Source organism: Phoca vitulina, unplaced genomic scaffold, assembly GCF_004348235.1.
Source record: "Phoca vitulina isolate PV1807 unplaced genomic scaffold, GSC_HSeal_1.0 scaffold1, whole genome shotgun sequence".
Classification (NCBI taxonomy): Eukaryota; Metazoa; Chordata; class Mammalia; order Carnivora; family Phocidae; genus Phoca; species Phoca vitulina.
The window spans coordinates 42203853-42224322 of NW_022589704.1; positions in this window are offsets into that span (position 1 = coordinate 42203853).

Sequence of the window (20470 nt, forward strand, 5' to 3'; positions counted from 1 at the left end):
TGAACACACAGAACCAAAACTTCTTCCATTTCAGACATAACCCCTTGTTGGACCTGATAGTAAGGAATGAAACCGTCCTTGAAGGACTGGCTTTTTCTAACTATGTCAGAAGATTTTAAAAGAATTGATACTATGGTTTACTGCTTATGATAATGTATGATAGACATAAAACTATCATTTATGACTAAGAGGCCTGGGGCACCTGGGTGGCTCAGTCAGTTAGGCGTCTGCCTTCGGCTCAGGTCATGATCCTGGGGTCCTGGGATGGAGTCCCACATTGGGCTCCTTGCTCAGCGGGGAGTCTGCTTCTCCCTCTCCCTCTGCCCCTCCCCCTGCTCATGCTCTTTCTCTCTCAAATAGATAAATGAAAGCTTAAAAAAAAAACAAAAACAAGACCGACATGTATTAATTTCCTACTCATCTCTTATGGGAGAGGTATAGTTTTAGGTATTTTATGAATACTATTTCACTTATTTCTTACAATGAGACTCTGAGATATGTCATTATTATAAGTTTTATGATAAAGTTTTACTTTACTTTACTGTAAAGTAACTTGTACAGGTGTAGATCATTTGACCAAGGTCACAGAGCCAGGATGGACCACAGTCAAAATTTGAATCCAGATTAACCCAAAATTCATTCTGTTCCACCATATCATGATGTTTGCATTACTTTTTGTTTCATCCTAGCATGTCATAAATTGTACATCTTTCAGGGTTACCTGTTGGCCAGCCAGATGCTTGTTCCAATAATACTGCCATTGCCCCAATTATTTTGAAATTTTGCTGCCAAAATTATCCTCAGAGACAACTTATGAGTCACACCAGAACACGTGTTACAATGTATTAAAAGGATGCCGTCTTTAGATTCCTGTTTTTCTCTCCTGTCACCCTCTCCTCCTTATTCTCCCAATTTTAATGAACTCAGCTGTCCACATAGCTCTTTCTACCTAAAGTATAGGTGCCAGGGGGAAAAAGTTGAACAAGATAATTTCAGACTTCTATACGTGATATCATATCAGATATGAACTTGTTCATGTATATGTTTACTTGTTTCTCCATCTTTTTTCCATCTCTGGCCTCTCCACCCCAAACCACGTTAAGCTAAATGAGATCAAGAAGACTGTCTTGTTTATATGACCTCAGTGCTTAGAACAGCTCTTGGAACATTGTAGCTACTCAATTAATACTTGTTGAATGAATGAATAAATGAATGAAATTAAAGTCATCTCTGAGCTTCTGCCAATCTACCTGGAATACGGGCTATGTAAGTCATGAACATAACTATGTTATTATGGCATAAATCGGCAGAAGTTGAATAAGACATGTTTGGACGTGGTTTGAAAGTTACTGGTCTCTGAAAGAGGCCTCAAAGTCTCAGCTTCTCAACTCACCCCGTAGAGGCTGCTGAAAGGCTCTTGGAGTCCTGTTTCTTTTCCCCTCTCTTCCTTCCAACCCTCCGTAGGCCATACTAGCTTCCAGGCAGCACCCCGGTGGGTCAAAGGGTAGTATGGAGCCGGTGTGCTATAAATTACAGTCATTACAATATGTCGGCAGCCCCCCAGCTGAGACCTTTAACTCATTGCTATGAGAGCTTTCAAGGGCATCTACTTTCAGAAAGGTTTAGGAGCATTAAATGCCTTTTGGTTTTGTTTGTTTGTTTGTTTTTTTAACTCAGGTGAATCTGACACGTATTGGGTACATTTTATCTCGTGATCAATTTAATTAGAAGCTGTCAGTTTAAAAATGATTTGTTGTTTCTGAAAGGCACTGGAACTCTAAGATCCATCTGTAAAGTTGTTTTCTGCCTCGTCTCCCATTCTGCCCTTTCAGTACCTGGGACAAAGCAACGTAATGCCTTGTGGCTACCCCGACTGCCAAATAAAGGTGCACAAAAAAGCTCACTAAGACAATGAGGGAACGCTAAGTCATTCTTGGAATCTACAGTTGGCATACACATTCCCTTTAAATAGGCAGAATGAAACATGCTCTTGTTTTATTTCTTATTAATATCACTTAGTTCTGAGCTGATTTTAAAGAAGGGAACCTTGTTTAATGGCTCTGCAAGGCAGAGCTCAGAATGGCCCAAAAGTGAACTGCTACGTAGGATGAAGCTCAAACACAAATCTAGGCAGGAATAGAGGAACAAGGTGCACCTAGTCTGATTTCATTTGTTCAAGACATGGGTCTTGGTTCTATCATTAGCCATTCATGTGAAGGGATGCAAATAAAAAAGAAAAATGTTAGCTACCGAAGAACAGTACTTCCAAAGCTACTGAGGTAGAAACTGTAAAATGAACCCTGCTTTCCATGAGGTCAGCAGTAAATGAACGAGATGTATTCAGAATAAATTACCACCGGCAAAGGCAAAGAGAGCACTCCCCGGTGAGGCGAGCGGGTACCTTTGGATTTTACCCACCAAACTTTGTCATATGGAAAATTGGAGAGAGAGGAGGGGAAATGCTATTGTATGTGACTTAATCCTAAGGATCTACATGCTACCCCTGCCTGTTTTAAAAATAGAGGTAGAAAGAACCTGCTTCATTAATGGTTTGTAGAAACGATGAGTAGGAAGAAGGTACTGAATCTGTCAGACCCAAAGTGTGCTAGAGAGAAAAACCTATAAGATACTATAGGAGATTAAACTGTTTTTAATTGCATACATTACTATTATGCGTTTGCACGTTTATTATTAAAATTTGATTACTCTTACCCTCGTTGGGATAAGAAAAGTAAACTGGATATCCAGTGAGATTTAATTGGGTTGTATTTGTTATCTGGATTGGGTCCACTTGCATCTGTCCTGGGTCCAATGAACTATTCTAAGAGGAGGCTATAGGGACAGAACTATATTAGGAACTACAAATTCAGTGCAAGGACAGCCTTAGATAACTATAAAGGGATTTACTGCAAAGACCTCCACATCGAATACATGGGAACCAAGGCAAGATGTTAGCAATGCGCTTTCAATCTCTGCGTAGAGGCTTGCTCTAAAAACAAATTGCAAGGAGATCTATGAAGCCAAATTGCCTATGAATAATGCACACTGGGTCCTTTTTTTTTTTTTTAAACAAACATCACTATAGTTTTCCAGTTGAAAAACAATGCAACTCTTAGAATAAATAATTTCTAATTGATCATGGACATTTATAGTTTAACATTTCCTTGTGTTTTCCATTCTTGGTACCATTCTTGAGAAGTAGGGAGACCTGGGGGAAGGGGCAAGGAGGACCAAGTCTCAGAGCACAAATACCTGATTGGGAAAGGTGGATGTTTTGCACACCCTTTGACAAGTCTTGTCTGGGCACCGTGATGGCCACAGCTATCGTAGCCAAGGGCTATACCACACTGGCATTTGGGCAGCAGGGTGCGTTGGCAGTGAAGGAAAATCCTGAGTGAAGAACAATCTGCCTGGTTTGGTGCTGTATCATAATGAGTTGCATGTCCTAATCACTGTTTCAGGTGTGCCAAAATCTAGGAAACAAAGAGATCTGAGGACTTAGAAAATAATAATTGAAGCTTGCCAAGTGGTGAGGCGAAGCATGTTGATTAATATCTTGGATAGTGTTTACATTTCCTAGGAGAGATGTCCACTCTGTGAATCACCCTAGATACTCCCACATCAGACAGTCATCTTCTAAGTTTGACTGTGAGTCTCTGAAACCCTAAATAGTACATACCTGTTGAAACCAAGACCACCTGCTGCCCTGTGTCTCATTAAAGGCGCTCCGAGCAGCGGGATTAGACTTGCTGACCATCCTGATGAATACTTGAAAGAGAAGAAAAGAAACCAAGAAACTCTCCCTCAGGAATCTCTTTACCAAAACCTAGTGCTTTTAAAGTCTTCTTCAGGATGGGATGAGAAAACTTTTCCCCTGACTTACAGATCTTAATTTTATGAAATGTTGCTCAGATCATATAACTTAGATTGAAAGACATCCTCTATTCATTTAGGATTAAAATAGTACCTATTTAGTTCCGCCATCTTTGTTTCAAATCATGGTGAAGGACAGCAGTGGGGCGGGACACTTACTGGCAACATTATGATATTGCGTGTGTGTTTGTGCCCTTGCACGTGCCCACACCCACATGTGTGTGACCAGTGGGGCCCCTTAGCTGTTAAAATGATCGGTCGGCTCAAAATTACTATCAATGCCTTTTGAAGGTAACTTTCAAAAGTGACACACTCTTAAAATTGAAGAATTGTTCAGATCTTTGAAAGATTAAAACAACAAATGAAGTTCAGGATGAGAGTTCAATGGGAATGAGAAATAATTCATGTAGATACAAAAGATTCAAGAAGGTTACCTCAGATTTTAACTATCTTAGCATTATTAATTTAATTTCCAGTCATTATGATAATACCAAGCATTTAGAATGCAGTTAGTGTTTATGTAGATGGAATCACTCCTTCTCAAAATCACAATTTTGAATTACTATGCTATTAAAAATGTCATTGGAAAGTGCTTTTATTATTCTGCCAGTAGAATAACTATTCCCTGTTTCTTTTTTACATGAAATTTCAGAATTTATTTTTTGATCATCCTTAGATTTTGAAAACTGTAATGTTTCTGTTTAAGAATTCTCCTTATGCTGCATTAGTGCCATGTTCTTTGACAGCATAAAAAATATGCAAATATAGCCTTTTTAATGGTGATTTTCATTTTGTTACTGTCATTTAGCTAAAAAACAACTGATGATGTTTCAACTTACCACTTACAACAGTGAAGTTACTGAATTGATATTTATGTTCAGAACAGATGACACAGAAACAAATATGTTTGAAATACCATCTGCACCATGTTGATTTCTTCCTTAAAGGCACAATGGAGTTGTTGAAGTCTAGCCTGAGAGGGAAAATCAGGCTCAGGGGCAGAGATGGCACATTCCTGTCCAAGAAAACTGGGCAAATGAGGGTTGCTGGGTTTGGAGATGGGCTGTGGAGAAGAGGGGCAGAAGGGGAGCATGAGAGTGTGAAGTCTGCAACTTCACAGGAATCTCTCCATTTTGGCAACAAGAGCTCTCCCCGCGCTCTGGCCCTCCATCTCCCAGACTGCCCACTTGGCTCCATGCCTCACTGCCTACCTCTCCTTGCAGCCTCTCCTCGGTGTTACGCAGCATCTCCATCTGTTGCTGGTTGCCAACCTGCTGCTTAGGAAACCCCAGAATACTCTGCGCCGAATTACGTGGGAGTGGCACCTTTCACAGCTATTTGAACCAAGAGAAGCAGGCAGCTGGGTGGGAGGAAAGCGGGATAGAAGAGCTTTGCTGGAGCAACATGTCCTGCGGAGCAAGACTGACTCTCCGAGGCGGGGCTGCAGGCTCATCTCAGGAGTTGCTAGAAGATGTTGTGTATGAAGTGTTCTGTTATATCAAGATGATTAGAAAATGAAGAGAACTCCTCTCGATGGGCCAGTGGCTAGACTAGCAGACTGAATGAGATTTGCCTCCTAACGTGACGTAGGTAAATGATGCTAGGCAATGCAATAAACTCCACTGTGCCTGAATTTCCTAATGCTGGGAGAGCCACACCTCTTCTTCCTGGGGAGAAAAACTAGGGTTTTTTGGAAATCTCTCTACCCTCTCCCACACACACATTCTACCCAGTTTATCTCCATTTATATATCCCATTGGCTGGCTGTAATAATTATAGTAACGGTTCACATTAATTGGGCACTTACTCTTTGATATCATTGGCATTAAGCCCATGTAAGCCCTTCAGAGCCATTCTGTACATGTCCGCCCCCTGCTCTGGGCCCCCCTTTCTGTGCCCTTGGGAGGCTGACCATTCTGGACTGCGTCTTTAGGCTCCCTTGCCTTTCGGCTTCTGGCTGGGTTCTGCTTACAGATACAAGTAACTGGCAGCAGATAGGCAGGTGGAAGGGAGAAAAATGAGGTCAGAGTATTATTCCCTTTTCTCCCTGTCACAGCAGGTCAGCTGTGTCCTGCTATGAAAATCCCTAACCAAAAAAAAGAAAGAAAAAGAAAAAGAAAATCCCTAACCAGCCGCCACCCCCTACAGCTACAGATTCCTCCCCTTGCCCCTTAAGGCCTAGGGGTGAGAAGTATTCTGTCGCACCATCCCCTATTCTTTCTGTCTATTAAACTCTTTTCAACCACTTGACTTGGGTGGGCCGTCTTTTCCCTACTGGGACCCTGAATGATGCATATGCATAGAATCCTCTCAACAACCCCATAGTAGTCTATTATTATCTAAAATGGTATTTATTTGAATTAAGCCATCTCTTGTCCTTATCTTTGCAAAACCCAAACTCTTGCATAGACTTACTGCAATCCTATAACATTAGGGAAAATTTACTTGCTTATTTATATAACAGAAGACTTATTTACATAACAAAATTTACTTATTTGTGTAACAGAAAACAATTCAATTTCATAAGAAAAAAAGAAAATTAATCTAAGGTTGTAGTGGGAAGCTTCAAATTGCCCGCATGACCCCCGCCTCCTGGTGTTTATGCCCTTGTCTAATCCCTTCCCCTGAGTGTTGACTAGATTTATTAACTTCTAATGAATAGACTGTAGTAGAAGTGATGGGATGTCGTATCCAATATCAGGTTATAAAAAGAAAATGGCTTCTGTCTTGGCTACTGGGATCACTCTCTCTGGGAAAAACCAGGTGCCCTGTGAAAAGGCCCATGTAGCAGGAAACTAAGGCCTTCCAATAGCCACAAGAGTGAGCCCAGAAATGGATCTTTCCCTAGCTGGCCCTTCGGATGACTACAGTCCCAGCCAATATTTGATGGCAGCCTTGTGAGAGATTCTGACCCAGAATCTCCCAGCTAAGCAGCTCTGAGATTTTTGACCCACAGAAATTATGAATTAATAAATGTTTGTGTTTTTAGCCACCCAGTTTAACCAACATTTGTTTATTCTCAGCTACCAAGTTTTGGGACAATGTATCCTGCAACAACAGATAATTTAGATTTTGATTCTGAGAGTGGTGCCAGAGGAACAGAATCTTAAGGATAAAATTCTCTGAATTGGTTCTGGGTTCCGTGACTCACTCAGGAAAGCCAGAGTGTGGACCTGAAGCAGAGCCATTTTGTAGCACACCACTCCACCACTGCTGACCCGCTAGCTCACCCATCGGCGCGAGGGAGCTCTACTTCCCCTGGATCTTCCCCTTCAGTTCCCTGAATCTTGGGCCAGTGTGTGTGCTTTGTTCACAGCCTTACAGAGACCGCTTACCCAGATCTTTCAATCGCGTAAGGTCAAACACCTTGAACTTCACAAATTCAAGAAAAGGTTTAACAAAACGCCTAAGCAAGTCAGGAGCCAGAGTAGTCAGCAACGGGAGTTTGTTGAACTTTCTTCTCTAGCTCCACCCTAAACCCAACTGTGGTCCACCAGTTTCTCTTCTCAGGTCTTCCAGCTCCAAATTCCATATTCTTGAGAGATATTCTAATTGATCCAGCTAGGGCCAGCTATCCTCCCCTTGACCAATAAACTGGAGGTTAACCAGTATAACGTGGTAAAAAATAGAGAGAGACATAGTTTCCAAAAGAGAAGAGCAAGGCCAGTAGCCCTCCAGACCACTACAACTTCCCAAAAGGTCTCCCTGCTTACTCTGATTTATCCTACCCCCTCTCCTGGGCGGGGGGGGGGGGGAAGGGGGGGGGTCACACCTTCCTATGAGGGCTTATCTCAACGTGGTCTAAAACTACCATTTGAAGTTCAGCTAACTCACCAATATGGTCCATAATCCACACCTAATGTGCACAGGCCACTTTAAAACCCCATCAAGCTACATTCATACACAATCCATGACAATTCTTACTTTGTCTTTTGTTATAATTACTTATGAACTTCAAATCTGAGTTAAGCTTTAAAATGTGTTACACAGTCATCTCACCCTCATTTAGTAGTACACCACACCTTGGTCACGGCACCATAGGTGGGAAGGCTACCTGGGGATGCTTTCTGACATTGCAGATTTCATTAGATTTTTTTTTTAAATTAGATTCCCGGCCGTTCGCTATCAGTAATGTTTGCTCACCCAGTGAATGACTGCTGGATAAGAAAGAAGCTAGAGGGGCACCTGGGAGGCTCAGTCGTTAAGCGTCTGCCTTCAGCTCAGGTCAATATCCCAGCGTCCTAGGATCGAGCTCCGCATCGGGCTCCCTGCTCCGCGGGGAAGCCTGCTTCTCCCTCTCCCACTCCCCCTGCTTATGTTCCCTCTCTCACTGTGTCTCTCTGTCAAATAAATAAAAAATCTTAAAAAAAAAAAAAGAAAGAAGCTATAACTCCCTAATAATATTTGCCAAATAAGGGCAAGCACAGTAGCAATGAGAAGGACTTAAACATACATCTGCAGACACTGAATGGCTTTTGTTAACACAAGTCGTTAGGTGCACAAACAGAACACTGTACATTTGCTTGAATACGTATAACACATTCATGGTGTTGTGCTAAAAGAACGTTCACTAAATGGTATTGTCTTTACATTTCCTAAATATCGCATAGGTACTTTAAATTATAAAAATGTGTTCTGGAAACTAGAACTGGATCTCAATAGTTTGTGTGCATGAGAATATCATCTGAGGAAGTTGTTTGGATGAAAGTCCTGAGCTCCAGAACTATAAATTCAGATTCGGTGGATCCAGGATGGACCTGGGAATTTAAATATTTAATAAGCACCCCCAGGTAATTCTGACACTGGATATCTGCCTGCCCACACCTTGAAATAAAAATTAAAGTAAACCCAGAATTTAAACCAGTCATTTCTCCACTGAATGAACACACACACACACACACACACACACACACACACAAACCCTCTTAATTCTTGGGAACCCAGTCATATGACCAGGCCATCCCATAGCCCAAAGGTGTTCCTTATGACCTGGAGGCTCACACTGAGTGATAAGGGAAGTCAGCCTTAGGGTCAACAAGCAAAGAAAACTCCAGGAAGGAGAAAAGGTCAGAATGAGCACGAGCACCCTTTAGCCTGGGTTTCTGAGCATCTTGACCATAAGGCCTGTGCAGCTCAGTGGTAGCTGAGGAAAAGTGTTCTAAATGCTAGCGAAATGAGAAAGAAAGACTGTTTTGTTTTAAGAAGCAGTTTCTGTTGAGAATGTTTGGGCAATCAGCTCGTAATAGCATCCTTTTATTGGTATCAACTCCAGAGATTTGGTTACTTTTAGAATGATGTTATCAAACAACTTCCCTTACAACCCACAGCCCTCTTGCCTTTGCTGTGTGTCAGGCACAATTTAACCTTCATTATGTTCTCAGCAGAGGTGTTTATATGAGACACTGTGATCTCCATGCGTTGCTTCCTCTTTCTGTTCTTCTGTTGCCACAAATATCAGGTGCTTTTTAGAAAGCCTGTGGTTAGTACCACTAACCTATCTGTTTTACCCAAGCCCACCCTGAGGGTGATGGCTTTCAATGGCCATGTAGGTTTTGAGGATGACCAAGTGGCAAAGAATGCTAAAATGGAGCTGATTGCACTGAATGACAGATGTGGGTTCAAGTGACCAGGCTTTCTGGCCAAGCAGACAGGGAAATCAGGGATTCAGGTGGGAGGTGAAAGATAAGACAGAGATGTGGTCAGGAGCAGGGTCAGAGGCCAAGGGCTCCACACTGCATAAATAGGCCATTGGAGGAAATGCGTACTCTTGTTCCGCTAGAGACAAAAAATGAACAAGTAATCATAGTCAGAAAGTCAAGGTCAATTACCAGAATAGTTGAAAAGGTAGCAAGGCAAAAAATAAAACCTTTCACACTGGTCAGCTGCTAGAGCCAAGGAGTCAAGACAAAGGAATCCTGGTGGTCTTTCTGCTGAACTTGGCAGTATTCCCCCAAGTGAGGTCTCTGTGTTACTGATTTCCTCCAAGGTGCTGATTAAACATGCAGAATCGCTTGCCTCTACTAAGGGGTACTAAATGAGACTCTAAGAGCAGGGCCAAACTGCTACTGTGTTCACCTACTCTAGCTGGAGACACACTGTGTTAAGTGGCTCTTGCAATGGCCTTCCTTCCACCCTCCCCACCCTCCTAGCTCATTTAATACAATTAGATGTCAGTGTCTTTATCATCGATTTCCTTTGAAAATTAAATCTAGCCAAGTGGAGGTTCTCAAGGGCATATAGATTGTTTGCTAAATATTCTCACAGGCCAAAAGTTACAGGACAAAATATTACAGGCCCACGGTGTCATAGCGCCTAGGAAGAAAACATTCACCCACATTTCCAGAGAATATTATTTTCTTAACTGAGTATCGAGGCCTTACCACATTAGTTTCTTGGATTAATGTAGCAACTTTGCCCTAATGAGCTTTAAACGGTTCCATTAGGATACATGTAAAAATAAGACGAGAGGAAGTAACCGGAGTCATCCAAAGCACGTACTAATGATTAGTAAAGGACGGGATAGAATCCAGTTTTTCTAGCCCTCAGCACATAATCGGTATGTCTTTTTAATGCCAAGGGTGGAAAATGAGATACAACAGTCGCGCCCCTTCTCCCAACATCGCTTTCTGTCCTGTGAAAGGCAAATGAGAACTGCAGCAAGACGGATAACAAACTAGTATTTACGGTCCATACAGAGCTCGCCTAGTAGAGGAAAGCAACGGAGAAATATACACACGCGTGATACATAACGGGAAAGGAGAGAAAGAAGGAATATCTGCACTCATCCCACCAATTGCTTTGTGAAGCGATAAGAAAATTCCCAAACCACTTGTACGGCTCCCGACTCCTGCACACACGGCCCCCGGGGGGACCAGCAGTCACTCTGCTATCCCTGAAGCCCAAGACCATGACTGGAAAACACTACTGATCCCCCCTTTCCTCCCTTTCCCATCCACCCCACCACGGGTGGCTTTTCAGTCCTGGCTCGGAGTAAACAAAGCTGTACTCTTACATCCTGCCAATGAAGAATTTTCTAATTCCTCAGCTTCATGGAGGACCACGAGTACCTTCAAGTTAAAGTCACCTTGCAAGTCTTACAATTCTGTCGTTCTTTAAGGAGTTCCTATTAAGTCTTAAATGCTTCAGAGATTAAAAGGGTATATTAACGTTATTGGAGACTTGAGATGAAATGCCATGCCTTGCAGGGTATCTTAGCACTTAATGAAAACATTTTCATCACATTCTGAGTCTATTATGCCAGATCGTCATTTCATAAGTTGTAAGATAATCTTATTTTAATTAGAGGAGATATACCAAGTATATCAGAATAATACAGTTAAGTGCATTCATCAGCTTTCTTCTTGTCAGGTAAAATGGCGCCTTCAGAATTTGTTGCACTGATGTGCTGCCACAAGTGAAAGAAAAAAGGAACCAACCTAAATATAGATAGATAGATAGATAGATAGATAGATAGATAGATAGATAGATATACACATATATATGTGTGTGTATGTATGTATATATATATGTATGTATGTATGTATAGAAATTCTGAATGATTTTTAGAGCATCACAGGACTGTTTTTTAAGCCTATATAAGGCTGCATTATCCAATATGGCAGCCACTATCACATGTGGCTACTGAGTACTTGAGGAATGGCCAGCTCTAACTGAAATGCACCGTAAGTATAAAATACACACTGGATTTCAAAAATGTAGTCCAAAATATATAAAATATCTCAACAATGTGTATACTGATTACACGCTGAAATAATTATATTTTGGCTATTTGGCCTAAATAAGCTGCATTTATTAAAATTAATCTCACTTGCTGCTTTTTACCTTTTTAAATATGGTTACCAGAAAATTTTAAGTTTTATATGTAATTCACATTACATTTCTCCTGGACACTGTTGCTCTGCATCATCTAAACAATATATTAGTTCAAATCTTACTTATCTGTAGATATTATCCATGTTGTTAAATAATAAATATAAATGATAAAATGACAAATGTCAAATTGGCTCCACCTAAATTCGGACCAAATTTCCAATTACCTTTCCCCACTGTCCAGTTAGATGAAAGAATGGAGAAGCGAGTCTTAACAGCAGTGTGAGGAAAATGCTAGCAGGCCGGTGAGTGGCTGCAGAAGAAAGTTGGAAAGCACGTTCCAGAAGCAGACACAGATCACCTGATCCTCAGGAGCGGATTGTGAAACGAAGCCAGAAGTATCTCATGGGAGACGCACTCTTGAACAGCAATCATGCTTATGATCCAGACATTCAAGAGGAACAGAGAAAGCTCCAAATTCCATCTTGTGGTTTTGCAATTCTTGCAAGAGAGAGGGAAAGAGAAAAGGTACATGTTTGGACAGGAAGATTTTTCAAAATAAACAAGCACCCCTAGAGATTGTGTTAAAACACCTTGTTGGAAGAAGACCAGGAAAAATGTGAGCCCCAATCAGAACAGACAACACTTAAACAAAAGCCACTCGGGCCAAGCTGGTGACATAAAAGGGCCAAACAAATATTTTTAAATGTAAAACTTGCTACTCTTGAAGAAAAGGAATGTAGAGCAGGTCAGAGGCAAAGTAAAAACAAATGGTCCATGAAGAAAGCAGTAGAGCACCTCACAAGAAACTCCAAAGCAGAAATGCAAACCCTGTAGGTGCAACAGCTAGAAGAGGTGAAGGTCACTCGGGGATGAAAAGTGATGAGGGACAATCAGTGAATTATTTGGCTCAGTTTGTAAAAATGAAGAAAACTTTAGAAAGAGTGTCACTTTCATCTTGCTTTTGGTAAAAAAGAAAAAAAGAAAAAAAAAGTCCCAAATGGAGTCATTTCCCTGCCCCCACCCCCAGGAAAGCTATCCAAGCCTTAATTACAATTTCAACCTGTCCCAGGAATGTGACCTTCTAACAGTCAGTGAAATTTCCTGCTCAGCACTAGTGAAATCATCTGCATGATAAAATCCCTGCAGGTCCCCTCCCCCCAAAAAGATAATCTCCTGGCCTAAAACAATTCTTACTTTCCTTTTGCTAATAACTTCTTGCCCCACCTGCTTTCCAATAAAAACTTCCATTTTGTACAGCTCCTCGGTGTATCTCTCTACTAGCCACATGGGATGCCACATGCGGTTTCACGAATCGCTTAATAAACCAATTAGATCTTCAGATATACTCGGTTGAATTTCGTTTTTTAACACTTTGAAGCAGACAAGTCAGAGGTATTAGAACAAACAGTGGGAAATAGAATTTTCCTAGACTTAAGTTAAAAACCAAATGTAAATAAATCACCAGGACCAGACGGCATCCACCCAAGACTTTGAAAGGAACTCAAGGGTGAAATAAGCAACTGCTGGCCAAAACGTATAACCTGTTGTTATCAACTACCACTATAGGAGAAGAATGGCAGCTCGCCAGCATGACTCACACTCAGAGCGGGGACTCCAAGGGAGATTCTGGAAATAAGCCTCTCCGTTTGATTTCTATATTTGATAAGGTGATAGCGTATACATAAACTTGAAAAAAGCAATAACTAGTGGAGTTACAGTTTATATGAGTTGGCTCATCTAGGAGGAACGTGTTTCAGGTGAGTTGTGAAACTTGAACCAGAAACTAAGAAATTCTCAAAATTTTGTTGAGTTTATTTTTAAAGACTGCTTATCTTTTGGAAATCAGACTAAATATTTATGAATAAAATTATATAATATTTGGGATTTGCTTTAAAATAACCCCAAAGAGAGTGCCTGGGTGGCTCAGTCGGTGAAGCGTCTGCCTTCAGCTCAGGTCATGATCCCGGGGTCCTGGGATCCAGCCCCACATCCAGCTCCCCGCTCAGCGGGAAGCCTGCTTCTCCCTCTGCCTCTGCCTCTCCCCCCCCCCCCCCCCCCCCCCCCCCCCCCCCCCCCCCCCCCCCCCCCCGCTCATGATCTCTCCCATACGCGCGCAAGCTCTCTCTTTCTCTCAAATAAATAAATAAAATCTTTAAAAAAATGCCCCAAAAGAAAAAAGTTAGGAAAAAGAACAGATGTAACAAGAAAGAAAGCAGACTGTTGATAAGATGCACCCGCAGTGGTTTATTATCCTTTTCTTTCTACTTTTGTGTATTTGAAAATCTCCATAATAGAGCTAAAAATTAGTCAAGGAGAGAACATTGGAATATATAAGCACAAGTGCAAAGACAAACCAATGACTACTGTTCATTTAAACTTTCGAATCCGCTTTGACAAAGTTCCATACAAACATTTTACATGCACGTGAGCGTGTGTGCGCACGCATACACACGCATGTACACACACACACACGAAGTGGGGTTTTTTTTCCGTTGTAATGAGAGTTTTTCACACAGAGAAGGAATCACCCTACAGACAAGTGCAAAGGGGAAGGATTAATGGGAATTTCTCTGGATGATAAAGTGATAATAGTGATATCTCTGCAGTGAGCTATCCAAACTTACAGGGAGAAATAAATAAATAAATAAATACCCAAACAAGAAAACAAAAACCTTCCAAGTCTGCCTAGGTAGAAAAATGGTAGATGATCTTTAATGTGTACCAATATTAAAAGATAAACTTTAGAAAATAGTAATATAGAATATATGTGTATAAGATAGCAGATCTTACCAATTACTAAAATTCTAGAAAATTGTTTTCCTATTCTTCCTAAAAATCAGCTTATTTTGTTTCTATGACTCTAGAGAAACGCAATGCTGAAGACTCCTGGGAATGTTTCAGAAATAAAACATTTTCAAGCCTAGACATGTCTAAGACAGCCAAGTGTCTGCCTTTTCTGGTCCACCACATGTCAATGACAATACGACCAAACTGAACGAAGTTGAGCGAACAGCATCAAGAATCAGTAAGGGAGTGGAGTAGACTGTCCCCTAATAGATTTAAACAGTTAAAACTTCTTGGCTTAGCGCTGTGAATTGTGTAAGACTGATGAATCTCAGATCTGTACCTCTGAAACAAATAATGCAATATATGTTAAGAAAGAAAAAAAAAAAGAAGAAGAATGTAGCAGGAGGGGAAGAATGAAGGGGGGGAAATCGGAGGGGGAGACGAACCATGAGAGACGATGGACTCTGAAAAACAAACTGAGGGTTCTAGAGGGGAGGGGGGTGGGAGGATGGGTTAGCCTGGTGATGGGTATTGAGGAGGGCACGTTCTGCATGGAGCACTGGGTGTTATGCACAAACAATGAATCATGGAACACTATATCTAAAACTAGTGATGTAATGTATGGGGATTAACATAACAATAAAAAAATTTAAAAAAAAAACTTCTTGGCTTAGAATCACAAACCCTGAGTGATATTGTATGATCAATGTTTATTGACTAAAAAGCATATAAATAGACTGATGATGGACAGAATTAAGGGCTACTCCTTGAAATGTTAAAGCTTTAGTTCTTAAATAAAACTTGTAAAGTACTATACACTGGGAACAAACTTCAAAAATACACTACCCCCAAGAATGGATTGAAACAAAAAATATAAACGGATTGAAGGAAACTTTAAATTTATGTCCAATTTACTGAGCAGTAGTGATGGATAGTTAGGGAAAAATCTACATTTTTTCAAAAAAAGAAGAAACTAAGAAGGGTAAAAAAAAAAAGTACTACAATATCTTTTGGTGTTCCTCTCAGTGTTGGAATAGTAATAGACTACATGGACAATAAACCAAGTTTTATTGAATTAACTTCATCTTTGATGTATTGGTGCCCCTTTTTCTTTTATTATAACTAAAAATTAATTGTAATGGTACAAACATTTCAGTTATACAATTCGATTTTATAAAGTATAACTTTACTAATTATGAAGATACAGTATACTACTCATGTAACAAAAAAAGGCCCACTAAAAGCCCCAAATATTTGTATTATGATTTGTCATTATACAGTTTTTATACAGTTTAATTCACCAATGATTAGAAAATTAGTGTTGGTAAATTATTTTCTTTAGTTTTTCCTTAAAAGCTATATTTTATATATTTATATTTATATTTTAGTTTATATTTTATAAACACTAGTTGGCTAAATTTTTTACTCATCCTAAAAGGCAGATACTATTCTTATAAGAAATTATTGTTTCAACGTGTTACTCATGTCATGTCTTTTAAATCCCAAGACACTGAAGGTGAATGGTTAACTCATTTTATTAAATACCCAAGAATGTTTTTTTCCGGTCAGGGAAGCTAATGTAAAATAGAGGTAAAAAGACAGTAGGAATGCTGTCCATCAAGATATTTGCTTATTTGATCTTTCCCCAAAACTATTGCAATGCTTTTCAATCTTGTCATAATCTGTACTAAAAAATCAACTAATCATCACATTCCACGAGTAAACATTTTCATGCTACTTATCTAAAAAGGTAGCATCATTTCTTCATCTGTCATTTCTGCCTGTTCATAGGCTCATCATGTTCTAGATAGCTAACACTTTTTACTTGTGAATTCATAAGCTATGAAGCCAAAAGTGAGGTTAGAGTGAAATTTCCTGCTCCTCTCTTGCAGAGGATGATGGTGATGGTTTCATTTGTCAGCTCACATGAGGTGAACGGTGTCTGGTGCCCAGGGCAACCACACACTTGTCCACCTTGTCACAGTGTCCCTGACCCAACTTCTGGACCCATTCTCTACATTATCTGGTAGATGTTAGGTAAAGAGGAAATATATGAAACCCTCATCATTATGACCAATATTAACCCTCACCTCATAACCTTTGCCTGCTTAGGGTTCTAAGAAGACAATTATTCAGTTAGAAACAGCTAATCAGCTAAAATATTAATAATGGTGATCTTTGGTTCGTAGTTTTATTGGTAATTTTAATTTCCTTCTTTATATTTTTTATATTTTCTAATTGCCTTTTATACAGATTAATTGATTTATAATCAGGAAAACCATTGACAGTATTTTGAAATAGGTTTCACAATTTTCCATTTATATATTTATGTGATGGGAAAGAATATTTAGAGTCAACGACATCTCACTGGCAAACAAGTTTTCAGAACTGGAGTCTTATATAATGTCTCATTTTTCTCTAAAATAGAAAATGCACTTGATTTCCATCCCTGTAGAAGTTGTCAATCAAAGTCTTTTATAAGGAAAACAAACTAAAATGATTTATGGGGCTCCATTTTAATTTTTGATGAAGGCACATCATCACAATCTACCATCGCAATGTCTGAGAGAAACAGACTGAAAGATGGGCTCACCTACGACAGCGTACTGAGGGCGCCAGTCTGCTTTTGTCCAAGTGGCCTCTGCCCTGTGCTGGCGCATGAGAAGGGGCTTGAAATTTTGGACTGGAGCACAGACTCTCAAAACAGGACTTTGAGAATTCTCAGGGTCTACATACAAATACCTCTCTCTCTCTCTTTTTCTTAGCCAAGGGAACTAAGTGGGAATTTCACTTTACCTCATTCACTTAAGGAATCTCAATCAGTTGTTCCCCAAATAGCAAAGTACAGACTCAGCAAAACGACCCAAGAATTATATCACACATTGTTTATGGCTGAGTGAGCTTACAGAGTGCTGGTATATGCTGAGCACACAGCTATTTGTCATAAAGCCATCAATCAAATTCAGTTGATAATAGAAATCCCTAAATAAATGAATTATAGAAATCAATGAGTCTGCTATTCTTTCAGAGTTTAAGATCATTGAAAAATTTACCATGGATTTAGAAAGCAATTAAATAGTGGGGCATCAATATTCTCTTATTCATTTCACAGCCCTTTCAGGCCTAACTGCTCTGTTTATCGAAGACCCAAAGAGACTGCTAAGGACAGACTCCACTGAGGTTCTCCCAGGAATAACGGGAAGGAAGGCAGCAGTCAAGTTGTTACCTATTCTGTGAGCTCCTAATTACAAAATAAGCGAAGGTTCTTGGGTCCCATCCAATCACACCTGCCAACTTAGGCCCGGATGTCACTTCCTCTGGCCTATTCTCTCAGTTGCGGGGCCCAAGGAAGAAGAGAGGAAACCCCACAGCCTATCAGACACTCACGGTAGCAGAAGTTTAACTTCACTCCTCTCTCCCCACCCATTACTAAGAGTAACTGACTTTTTCGAGTCACCTCTTTCCTCTTTGTCCCATTACAAAGCATTATCAATGCCTAAAAGTCCCAGATAACACTTAGTAAAGGAGAGAAATGAAAAGGCACAGATAATTACAGATTCACTAATATGCACCCAGGGGAGTTGGGTCAGCATGTCTGTGGGTATGAAGCTGAGAAGGGCGACTGCGGCCCAACGCTGGGTGAATGGGGCGCGTTTGTACCGACAGAACGATAAAGCTTCCTTTCTTTCATTCCTAACAATCCTGCTGCGGCAACTCCCCCACTTCCCACCAGGGTGGTGATGTGTAAAGACCACCTCCTATGTGCCCGGCACTGTGTTAGGCATCGAAAACACAAACAGGAACAAATGATAGGTCCTTTCCCAAAGAAGCGCCAGGGTGACGGGGAGAGAAAGACATGGAAAGCAATCATCGCCATCGAAGTGTGAAAGGCCTGATGCCCCATCAGATACAAGCCACAGAACAGAGTTACTAGCTATTTTCAGGGAGAGACGGGGGCCCAGAGAGGGCTCATAGGAGGTGACAATCTGAGTATTAGTGGCGGAGAGGTCTTTGAAGAATAAATGAAATGTAGCCAACAAACAAGGAACGGAGGGCAATTTGCATAAAGGTCATAGTGTGTGCAAAGGTACAGAGTGTGGAATAGCCTGGTATTTGGGGAACTGCGAATAATTTGGTGTGGTTGGAATGAAAAGCGAGCCACAATAAGAGCCTCTTGTCCTTTACGTGTATATCCATCCATCCCTCCTCTAACTGGCGTCTATTGACTGAGATGAGTCTGTTTGGGACGGTTGTACAGTTTCAGTCCAAATTGAGGCTCTGATTATCACTCCATATTCCCGTGCAACAGTGGTTCCTGGTCATCAACAGCCACATTGCATGACTGAACTTCAAGTTGTGCTCCATTGTAACCTCTGCTCACCTTGCTTGCGAACACTTAAAAAGAAAACTGACACTGAGAGAGCCAATGCCTTTTTATGGAAATGTAGACTAACAGGGCTTTATTGCTGAAAATACAAATTAAGTTCTTTCTTCCCTCCCTTATCCCTATCCATCATCCTCCTCCCCTCTCCAGTCAAAGATCACTCTTAGTATGCACCAAAAATTCAGTTTTGTCTTTTTGAATACCTTTTGATTATAGGGATTGTGTTGTATTTGTAACTGTTCCCAGGTAGCTGGCAGAGGGGCTTGCCTACGAATGATTGATGAACAGAACAATCAATCAGTCAGTTCATCTGATTGCTGCATTGAAGGCAAGTGTGGAAGCCTATGCCATATACAGCCAACTGACTGAAGCAAAGGAAAATAGTGTCCATTGTCTGCAATTTTAATGATCTAAGAATATAAGACATATGAGAGATCATAAACATTTGTCTTTGCATATATCCTACATAAAAATAAAACAATGCCAGGTAATACAGTCATGATGTCTTGGCTACAAGAAATGGAAAGTTTGGGGTGCCTGGGTGGCTCAGTCAGCTAAGCGTCTGACTCTTTTTTCTGCTCAGGTCATGATCTCAGGGTTGTGGGATCGAGCCCCACATCGGGCTCAGTGCTCAGCGCGGAGTCTGCTTGTCCCTCTCCCTCTCCTCCTGCCCCCAATTGCTCTCTCTCTTTCTCTCTCTCTCAAAGAAATAAATAAAATCTTTAAAAAAATGGAAATTTTATTGCCTAAACAATAAGGAAAATGTATTGTCTCACATAAGAAGAATCCCAAAGTTCCAGGTTTAATTAATTCAGTGGTTCAATAATGACATCTTTGTTACCTGCTATCTTCGTGTTTTTATTCCTGTTTGCCTCCTTTGTGGTTTTAATCTGGTGCAGTGGCTTCACACATCACATGATCACATAACATCCAAATGCCAGATTGAGAAATTAGGGCATATCTTTTTTTTGTATTTTCCTCCTATCTCTTTGGCCAGAATTACATCACATGCCCTAAGCCAAAGGCGGTCAAAGGGGCTGGAATTATTGTGATTGGCTCAGCTGCAGACTAATCAAGATCCACCTTCCTGAGAGGCTGGGGCGGGGGGGGGGGGGGAGCCCCGGTTTCCTCCAGGAAATGAAAGAAAGCAGGGTTCTGAAGCGAGGAATTAGGGTGGGGAAACACAAGAAGGATTTGTTGTTAAATAAACAACCAATATTGTCTACAATAGTCAATGATCTCTTTAACTTCATTTTGTTGTGCTCATTCAACTTCCAAATGTTCAAATAAACAACAGGTCAACCATATTTTCCACAAAAAGAGGCACAGCTGTATTTACTTTTACGAAAGAAGAAACAAATAACGCTTCAACAACAAAAAAATAAGCAAATGAAAGAAAAGTAAAATAAAAAGATCACAAAAAATTTTAAGCACCCTTATCGATCCGCGTGGAAAAGTATGTTCAACTCCTGTGGATTGTCTTCCCAGAATAAATATTAAAATTTCAGTGTTACATCCAAATGCAGTAAGTCAAAGTTCCTACCCATATTTCTCCTGTTGACAGTAAAGTTTGAGAAGTGATCTTATTTAATA